At 40.7% G+C, this 7,725-nt stretch overlaps 1 protein-coding gene across 1 annotated transcript in view; it reads right to left on the reverse strand.

Annotated features, from left to right (window-relative positions):
• chl1b (cell adhesion molecule L1-like b) overlaps positions 1-2,086 on the reverse strand; it is an 809,671-nt gene extending 807,585 nt beyond the window's left edge. Inside the window, exons 1-2 of the mRNA XM_048606742.1 lie at positions 1,998-2,086; positions 1,098-1,172 (exon numbers count right to left, since the gene is read on the reverse strand). The gene's annotated coding sequence lies outside the window, so the exon portion shown is untranslated. The remainder of the gene's footprint in view (positions 1-1,097; positions 1,173-1,997) is intronic.
• Positions 2,087-7,725: the final 5,639 nt, after the last annotated feature.

Below are 7,725 nucleotides of genomic sequence, written 5' to 3' on the forward strand. Positions count from 1 at the left end.
GTACTGTATATATTACCTGGGTCAGTGTGTGTTTGATGTTGTGTTTTTATATTTTTGGGGGAGGGGCTTGGTAGGTGCTATTATTTGTTCTTTTACTCAAGAAACCCTTAAATTGGCTTCTGCATTTTCATCAAGTTAATGACATCTTCCATTGTCATGTGGTACAGCTGCCTGCTGATATAAGTGTAAAAATTGCTTTAAGGGACTGAGGGATTTGAAAGGGAGTGAAGCCCATCACCCTTCAACCTGGTCGTAATTACTTCAAGTAATTAGCTTTAAATAATCTCACTTTTTTCCAAATATGAACAGTAAATTTAGCAGTGATTTGTAGGGGGGGAAAGAGGTAAAAGGAGGCAAGTGTTAAAATGCTAGGTTGCTATGCAACAAACTGCTCACTTGTATTCGTGCAGTGATCAGATGGGGCGCTTCAATAAGCTCTGGTGCACTTTGGATTCTCCAGCTGTTCTGTGTTTCTGAAACACATCTGTGTGGCCCGGGCAGGCAATATTAAAGCCAGGACAGTGAACTGATATAAGCCTGGCTGACACTGAAACCCAAAGACATACAAGGGAGGGTTAGCAGCCCCTGAAATTCAACAATGTGTGCAACAACTGCTCTCGGTGCAGTTAAACACCAGTAACCTCTCCTATTCGTCCATATTTTAGCTGATGTGTGTCTGAATCTGTTAGGGGAGTAACAGTACTGCTCCCATCTCAAACCTTGGCGACCTGTCTGAACACAATAATCAAAAAAAAGTGTGATATGGTCTACTCAGCTACTGCCTATAGTGACCAGTTCAGGTCTCATCAGTGGCTATGAATCGACTACACCCTGAGAAACAGCAGATCAGAAAGTTTCCCAGCTCCATCTCACCGTCAACGCACGACTCTTATTCACTCCAGAGTTGCTTTTAAACCAGGATTTCAATTGCTTTTTGTTTAAAAATGAACCTTCCACCGTCGCCCCAAACCTAGTGACAGACTAGCAGCAACCGCCTGCAGTACATATCAACCCAATGCTCACAATGCTGTACAGGCATTGCAGAGGGGTGGGGGTAAAGAGATGGGTACACGCCTCTTTCAGATTGTAATCCTTACCTTGTCTTGCTGTCTGCATACACACACACTTCTGCTTCACTCGGAACGTGGTTGGTGTGGGTTTTCTCCGACAAACTGCGAAGAAAAAAATCAATCAGCGACTTGAGAGAGGTGCCCACACACCCAAAAAAAAACAAGGGGCCAGGAAGAAAATGATCTAAATAGCTTCACTCTGCTGCCAACCAGCGAAAGACTAATCTGCTCTCTCCGGGCTGGACAAAGAGGGGGCGACCTCGCCGTGATTCACACCGTTAGCCACTGCCAGCGGTTTGCAGGAATCCATGACAACATGCCAAAAAAAAAGGTTTCAGGAGTATCTCGATTAAACGTGGGGTTTGGATTTTACGCAATCTACACAGCCAAAAAGGAATAAAGAAACCAGGACAACTGCTTATTGGAGAGGCAGCATTAAATGTACTTAAAATACATGCCAAATATCAAATACTGTTCTCATTTATTTCTTTTAAAGATAAATCTTGCACGTTCAATTGTTATTTTAACCAGTGTAACACATGCAAAAGTCGCAGACCTTTCGGCCCTTGCAATCCTATATATTTCTCTTCTAGCCCCGGGCTTCCTTCTTGCGCTTTTCACAGACACTACCAGTAAATATCACCGTTTTTTAAACAATATTCGCAAAACACAAAACGATTGCTTTTTTTTTCCCTGAAAAAAAAATCCTCCAAGAATGCATCCCACACCCAGACAGAAGTATAATAGCTGCATTTTGGGTTTTAAAGAGAGAGAGAAAAAAAAAACAAGGTTCTTGCATTCATCAGGTAAAGAAACCAAGTGTCGCTTTTTCTGGTTTCACTGCATCCCGAGTCTAAAAAAAAGTGCATAATAGCCGGTGTGTAATTTTAAGTATATTCTAATGGCTTTTTTTTCGTTTGCACCAACCTGTGAGACAGTTCAAACGCAACCCATCCTCTCGCTGTCAAATTCCGCTCTGCCAAAGGAAAACAGGCTGCACGTAAGGGAGGTGTCAGGCAGGGCTGGGCGTGCCCTCGAGGGGAATTGCTCTCCGGTCATTTAACCTCGTGTTACTGTCCGAGCCTTGGCACACACACACACAGACACGGTCAGCTTGTTAACACCACTCTAGTTCTATTACCCGCAGGAAACCACAAACTCATACCCTTCCCGCCGGCAACTAGAGCCTGCAATTTCCCCGACACTCAAAGAAAACTATTATAATCCCATTTTGTCGAGATTTATAACCCTGTTTGGTGAGATTTCTCGTTTTTAACACGCTCTGATCTCTGCAACTGCATGTTATGATGCTCAGTCTCCTAGCCAGCCGTGTATTCGGTATCTCATCAGTTCAACACCACTGTACCTCCATCAGCCCAGCTTGTTCTGTTAGAGTGACAAGGTCGAAAATCACTCGACACCAGGTTATAGACCAACAGGTTTAATTGAACACATCAGCTTTCGGAGCATTGTCCCTACCTCATTCAACCTGATCTACTCATCTATGCCACACACAGCTCCTTCTGATTGTATCCCTTCCACTTACAATAACTTGTCCACATTAGTGACTCATCGATTATCCCTTCACCATTCACGCCTCATTTCATGGGACAAAAAAAAACATTTCGTTCTTTCAGTTGGTAAACAGTTCCCGAATGCACCACGGAAGTTCAACAGCTGTCATTTCTTACCTTCAACCTCCACAGTTAGCCTCCTGCAAATTTAATTATCTCACGTTTGCTGGCTCCACTGTTCCTGGTTCACCCTCCTCTTCCAATTTCTAATGAGATTCCCCATGTCACCCCTGATAAAGCTATTCCCAAGAAATTCATTTCTCCAGTCATGCATATACTTCTGCAAATTAATAAATACTATTATGAGAATTATTGCTGTCATTTACTGCCTCTGGTCCAAACTGAACCAAACCAAACTGTACAACCAGTCACTGATCTAATTTATACTGGCACAGTCTCACCATATGGCGCCTTCATGTTCATTAACTTTGCAGTGCTGTTAACTTTCTGTCCAAGGACAGATTGTGGGCAGAATTCACCATCTTACCACAGTTAATATTTTGTTCTTCCCTTGTTCAATGTCCCACTATCTATATTCATGTTTGTTCCGACACGCCGTCACTGAGTAATCAATCTCTATTCCCCTCAATGCAGCTTCATATCAACTCCAATCCTGAACCAATGGTAAGCTGAGTCCTCTCCTTGCTCAAGATGTGGTTCAACTAATTTGTGTCCTCAATTGCAACTTTGCCATTTAGTTGAACATATTCTGTGATGGCAAAAGCAGTTTCGTGGTATAACAATGGATTATAACATCAAACTTCAGTTTGGTCAATTTGTACACTAGTGGATACCTCAATTCGGAGGAAGGGTCACTGGACCCGAAACGTTAACTCTGATTTCTTATCACAGATACTGCCAGACCTGCTGATCTTTTCCAGTAATCTCTATTTGAATCTCTTATGATGTTGCTGGAGATATTTGGTTCATATATTATGCTCGGTATCTGTTTGCCATCCACATGCGGTTAATTTGTTTTTGATTACTTGTATATTTTCTTCTTCTTCCTGTACTCTCATTATCTTCCAGCTTTTACATTTACTTTGCTGAGAAGTAGGTGGTCAGGGCATCATGATGTGGCAGAAGGCAGAGTGGTGAAGGGCCATATACTGAGCTTTTTGCAGCAGAAGGCCTGGTGAAAATATAAATTTGTGGTCCTTAGTTGGCACCACCTCTTTCCAACAACCAATCATTCTTCCTCCCCAACAGCCACTCATTCTCCTTCTGATCTTTGCCCTTATTGTCATTCTCCCTCCAAGACACTACCCAGTTCTACCCAATGGCAACTCATTCCCCAGTATCAACAAATCCATTCACTTTTCCCTCTTCCTGATTATTTCCTCAGGCTCTGACACTATAGTTCTCAGCAACCTCTCCTGCCCTCCATAAATACAATGATCAATAGCAAAGCAGGGAATTCCAGGAAGAAAATACATGACACAGTGGTAATGTCCCTACCTCTGTACTGGGTGGCCTGCGTTTAAGTCCCGCCTGCTCCAAAGGTGTATCGTAACATCACCGAACAGGTTCATTTGAAAATATCTAAAATTAAAATCACAACGAAGAAAACAGCATCAAGGCCTGAAGTGATAGTAACAGAAAGAATCCAGAGAATGATGATAGAAGCAGTTATCTGAGAGCAACACAATCCATGATGATGAAGTAGATTGAGCTGTAGAACGTTTCGGATTCAAAAATGAAATGAATCACGTCGTCGGTGCTGTATGAAGCACAGCAGGCAATGCATTAAACTGTGATGTGGGCAAAGCAAGACAGAGTGGGACAACACATGATGAAGAGCAGAGTGTGAAGTGGAACTCAAAATTACAAAACATTAGAGATAAGACAACAACGCAATTCTTGGAGAAGAAACAAAGTGGGAGAAAAGAGTGTTGACCAGAATAAGAGAGAGATCTGGGTCGAGTGCCTAAGTGCATAGCAGGAGGGGGAAAAAAGGCTGAAAGTAAACATAAAATGAACTTAATATTAAATTTAAAAGATCAATTGTCAGTATTCATTTGAAATAACAGGCAAAAAATGTTAGTTTTTGGAAAATCTGACCTTCTCTAAATGCCACCTACTGGGATGAAATTGCTACTGCATTGTTATAAATACCCATAAGAAATTCATGCAGTTGGTCTAATAATTTATGCATTTAAAGAGTGCAAATTTAAATGTCAGCGCAGCAATTTGAAAGTTTGCATTTATTTAAAAACAATGTAGAAATAAAAGATTGATACCAGATTGTGATGAAAATCCAGCTGGTTCATTATTGCCCTGAACAGGAGGAAATCCATTATCCTTATCCTGTTGAGGCATGTGACTTCTTCCTACAATATGATCCACTTTTAACTGCCCTCTGAAACAACCTAGCAAGCCACTATAGAACGACTATGCTAAAGGATAACTATCATTATGGAAGCACCTTCGCGACACAGATTCAAAAGGACAGTCCAGCACTTCCTCAGGACAATTGGAATGGTCAATAACTGTCAGGAACATTCACATATTGAGAATGATGTTTTAAAAATTCCATTCTCAATGTTTGCCCAAGAGTTTCAAAGTTAAATATTGGTACAAAATTGTGTAAAAATCGTGACTACAGCAAATGTACACATACAGAATTATGTTCTGATTCGGAAAAATTAAGTGTTTTCCTCTAATGTGTGCCTTTCTGAATGAGTAATTGCTCATTAAATGATATGCTGAGATAACTACGTGATTCTTCTCTTCAGAGATGTATTTGTTCTGTAATCCATCAGAAGACAGTATAAATATAGGAATTCTCATGGGTTTCAGTTGCTTTTCTTGCTGCTGTTTACTCACATATCACATGATAAATATGGATGAGGGAGCCTTACTTAGATCATCCATCTAGAAAATGAAAAAATTCTCTATAAATGTCACCAAACTGATTTTACTATTGAGTTAGAATGCCTTACATTTGTCTTCTCTAAGTCTGATCTGCCATTACTCTGCTGTTTATGGATTTTGCTTAGCTTTGTAGTATATTGGTTGTTTCCATGGAGTGACTGCCAAAATATTAAATTTGGTGCTTGCAAATGTAACTAATTTGCATCATAGTTGAATTTAAATTATTAATTTATTAAGCACAGTAGAGGTTCTGACATCAATCCTTGAGATGCTGTATTCAGTATTTTCTCAATATCACAACTTTTCTAGCAGTTGTATTTCCTTCAGTTAATTTTTAAATCACAAAAACATGTTTTTTTTTATCGTTTTGGCTTAGATACAACAGGAACTTGAGCCCAAAACTAAACTAGGTTGACTGTCCAGTACATCTTGGACTGTCTGACTCTCTCCATCTGTGACCCTGATTTCACAGGTGGAAAAGAAGTTTCCATAAAACTATGGCCAAGAAAAGCAGAGGCACTTTCCTGGCATTTCTAGACAATATTTATGCCTCAATCAACATTACAGAAGTAAATTCTTATCATAATCATATACCTGTGTGACCATGCTGTGCACAGTACGGCTGCTACATTCCTAAAACACTTGACAGACATTCAATGAGCTTTAAAGTGCTTTGAGAGATGCTGAGGTCATGAAAGACTCTCTTTCTTCCTTTTGTTTATGATTACCAATGTGAGGCAACACAAAGATTTGTTATTTTCGAGGTTACTTTTAAAGTTTCTTTTCCCAAAAAACAAAAATGTGAATGCATATCTTTTTTCCAAACAAGTTGGACCTCTACAGCATTCAGTACAAGTCAGCATAATTGTGAACAATTCAAATTCTGACCCTACCTTCATACTTTGAGATAGATTCCACTCTTTCCTAAATATTTGAGGTTGCAGGCATGATCGCTGAGCTGGTGGGTTTGGTTGCAAGTATTTCGTCATCCTGCTAGGTAACATCCTCAGTGCGCCTCCAGTGAAGTGTTGGTGTTCTGTCACACTTGTTGTTTGTATGTCTCGGTTTGCTGGGGTGGTTGGTATTACTTCCGGTTTTGTTTCTCAGTGGTTTGTACACAGGGTCTAATTCAATGTGTTTGTAGATGGAGTTCCGGTTGGAACACCAGGCCTCCAGGACTTCCCTGGCATGTCTCTGTTTGGCTTGTGCGATTATCAATGTGTTGTCCCAGTCAAATTTGTGTCCTTTGTTGTCCATATATAGTGAGACAAATGAGAATTGGTCACGTCTCTTGGTAGCTAATTGGTGTTCATGTATCTGTATTGTCAATTTTCTTCTGGTTTGGCCTACGTAGTGTTTCTCACAGTCCTTGCATGGTATTTTGTATATTACCCCAGTTCTGCTGGTTTTTGGTATGCGATCCTTTACGTTCGTCAGTAGCTGTCGTAGGGTGGTTGTCGGTTTGTGAGTTACTCTGATACCTAGGGGCCTGAGTAGTCTTGTGGTCATCTCTGAAATGTCCTTGATGTACGGTAGGGTGATTAATCAGTCTGGTCGTGTTGTGTCTTCCTGTTGTGGTCTGTCTCGGAGGTAATGGTGGATTGCTTCTCAGGTATCCGTTTCTTTTGAAGAGTCTGTATAAGTGTTCCTGTTCTCCTTTGCATAGTTCTGGGTAGCTGCAATGTGTTGTGGCTCATTGAAATAGTGTCCTGATGCAGCTTCATTTGTGGGCATTGGGGTGGTTGCTCGTGTAATTGAGTATCTGGTCCGTATGTGTGGTCTTTCTATAAACGCTCGTCTGGAGTTCCCTGTTGTTTTTGCATTCTACCATTATGTCCAGGAAGTGTAATTGATTATTGTTCTTTTTTTTGTTTGTGAATTTTATCCCGGTAAGGATGTTATTTATGTGTTGGTGGGTTTCTTCCAGTTTAGTGCGTTTAATAATCACGAAGGTGTTATCTATATATCGGACCCAAAGTTTGTGTTGTGTAGTGGGGAGCGCTGTCCATTCTAACCTTTACATTGCTGCTTCTGCAATCTGTCCTGATGTTGGGGATCCCATTGGTGTTCCATTTATTTGCTTATATATTTTGTCATTGAAGGTGAACTGGGTTGTGAGGCACAAGTCTTGTAGTTTCATGTCCTTATTGATGTTTGTGTCCTGGGTTGTCAGCTTACTTGATTCATCTAGCAGTGTGGCAATTGTT

The sequence above is a fragment of the Rhincodon typus genome, chromosome 16 (assembly GCF_021869965.1).
Source record: "Rhincodon typus isolate 14 chromosome 16, sRhiTyp1.1, whole genome shotgun sequence".
Taxonomy (NCBI): Eukaryota; Metazoa; Chordata; class Chondrichthyes; order Orectolobiformes; family Rhincodontidae; genus Rhincodon; species Rhincodon typus.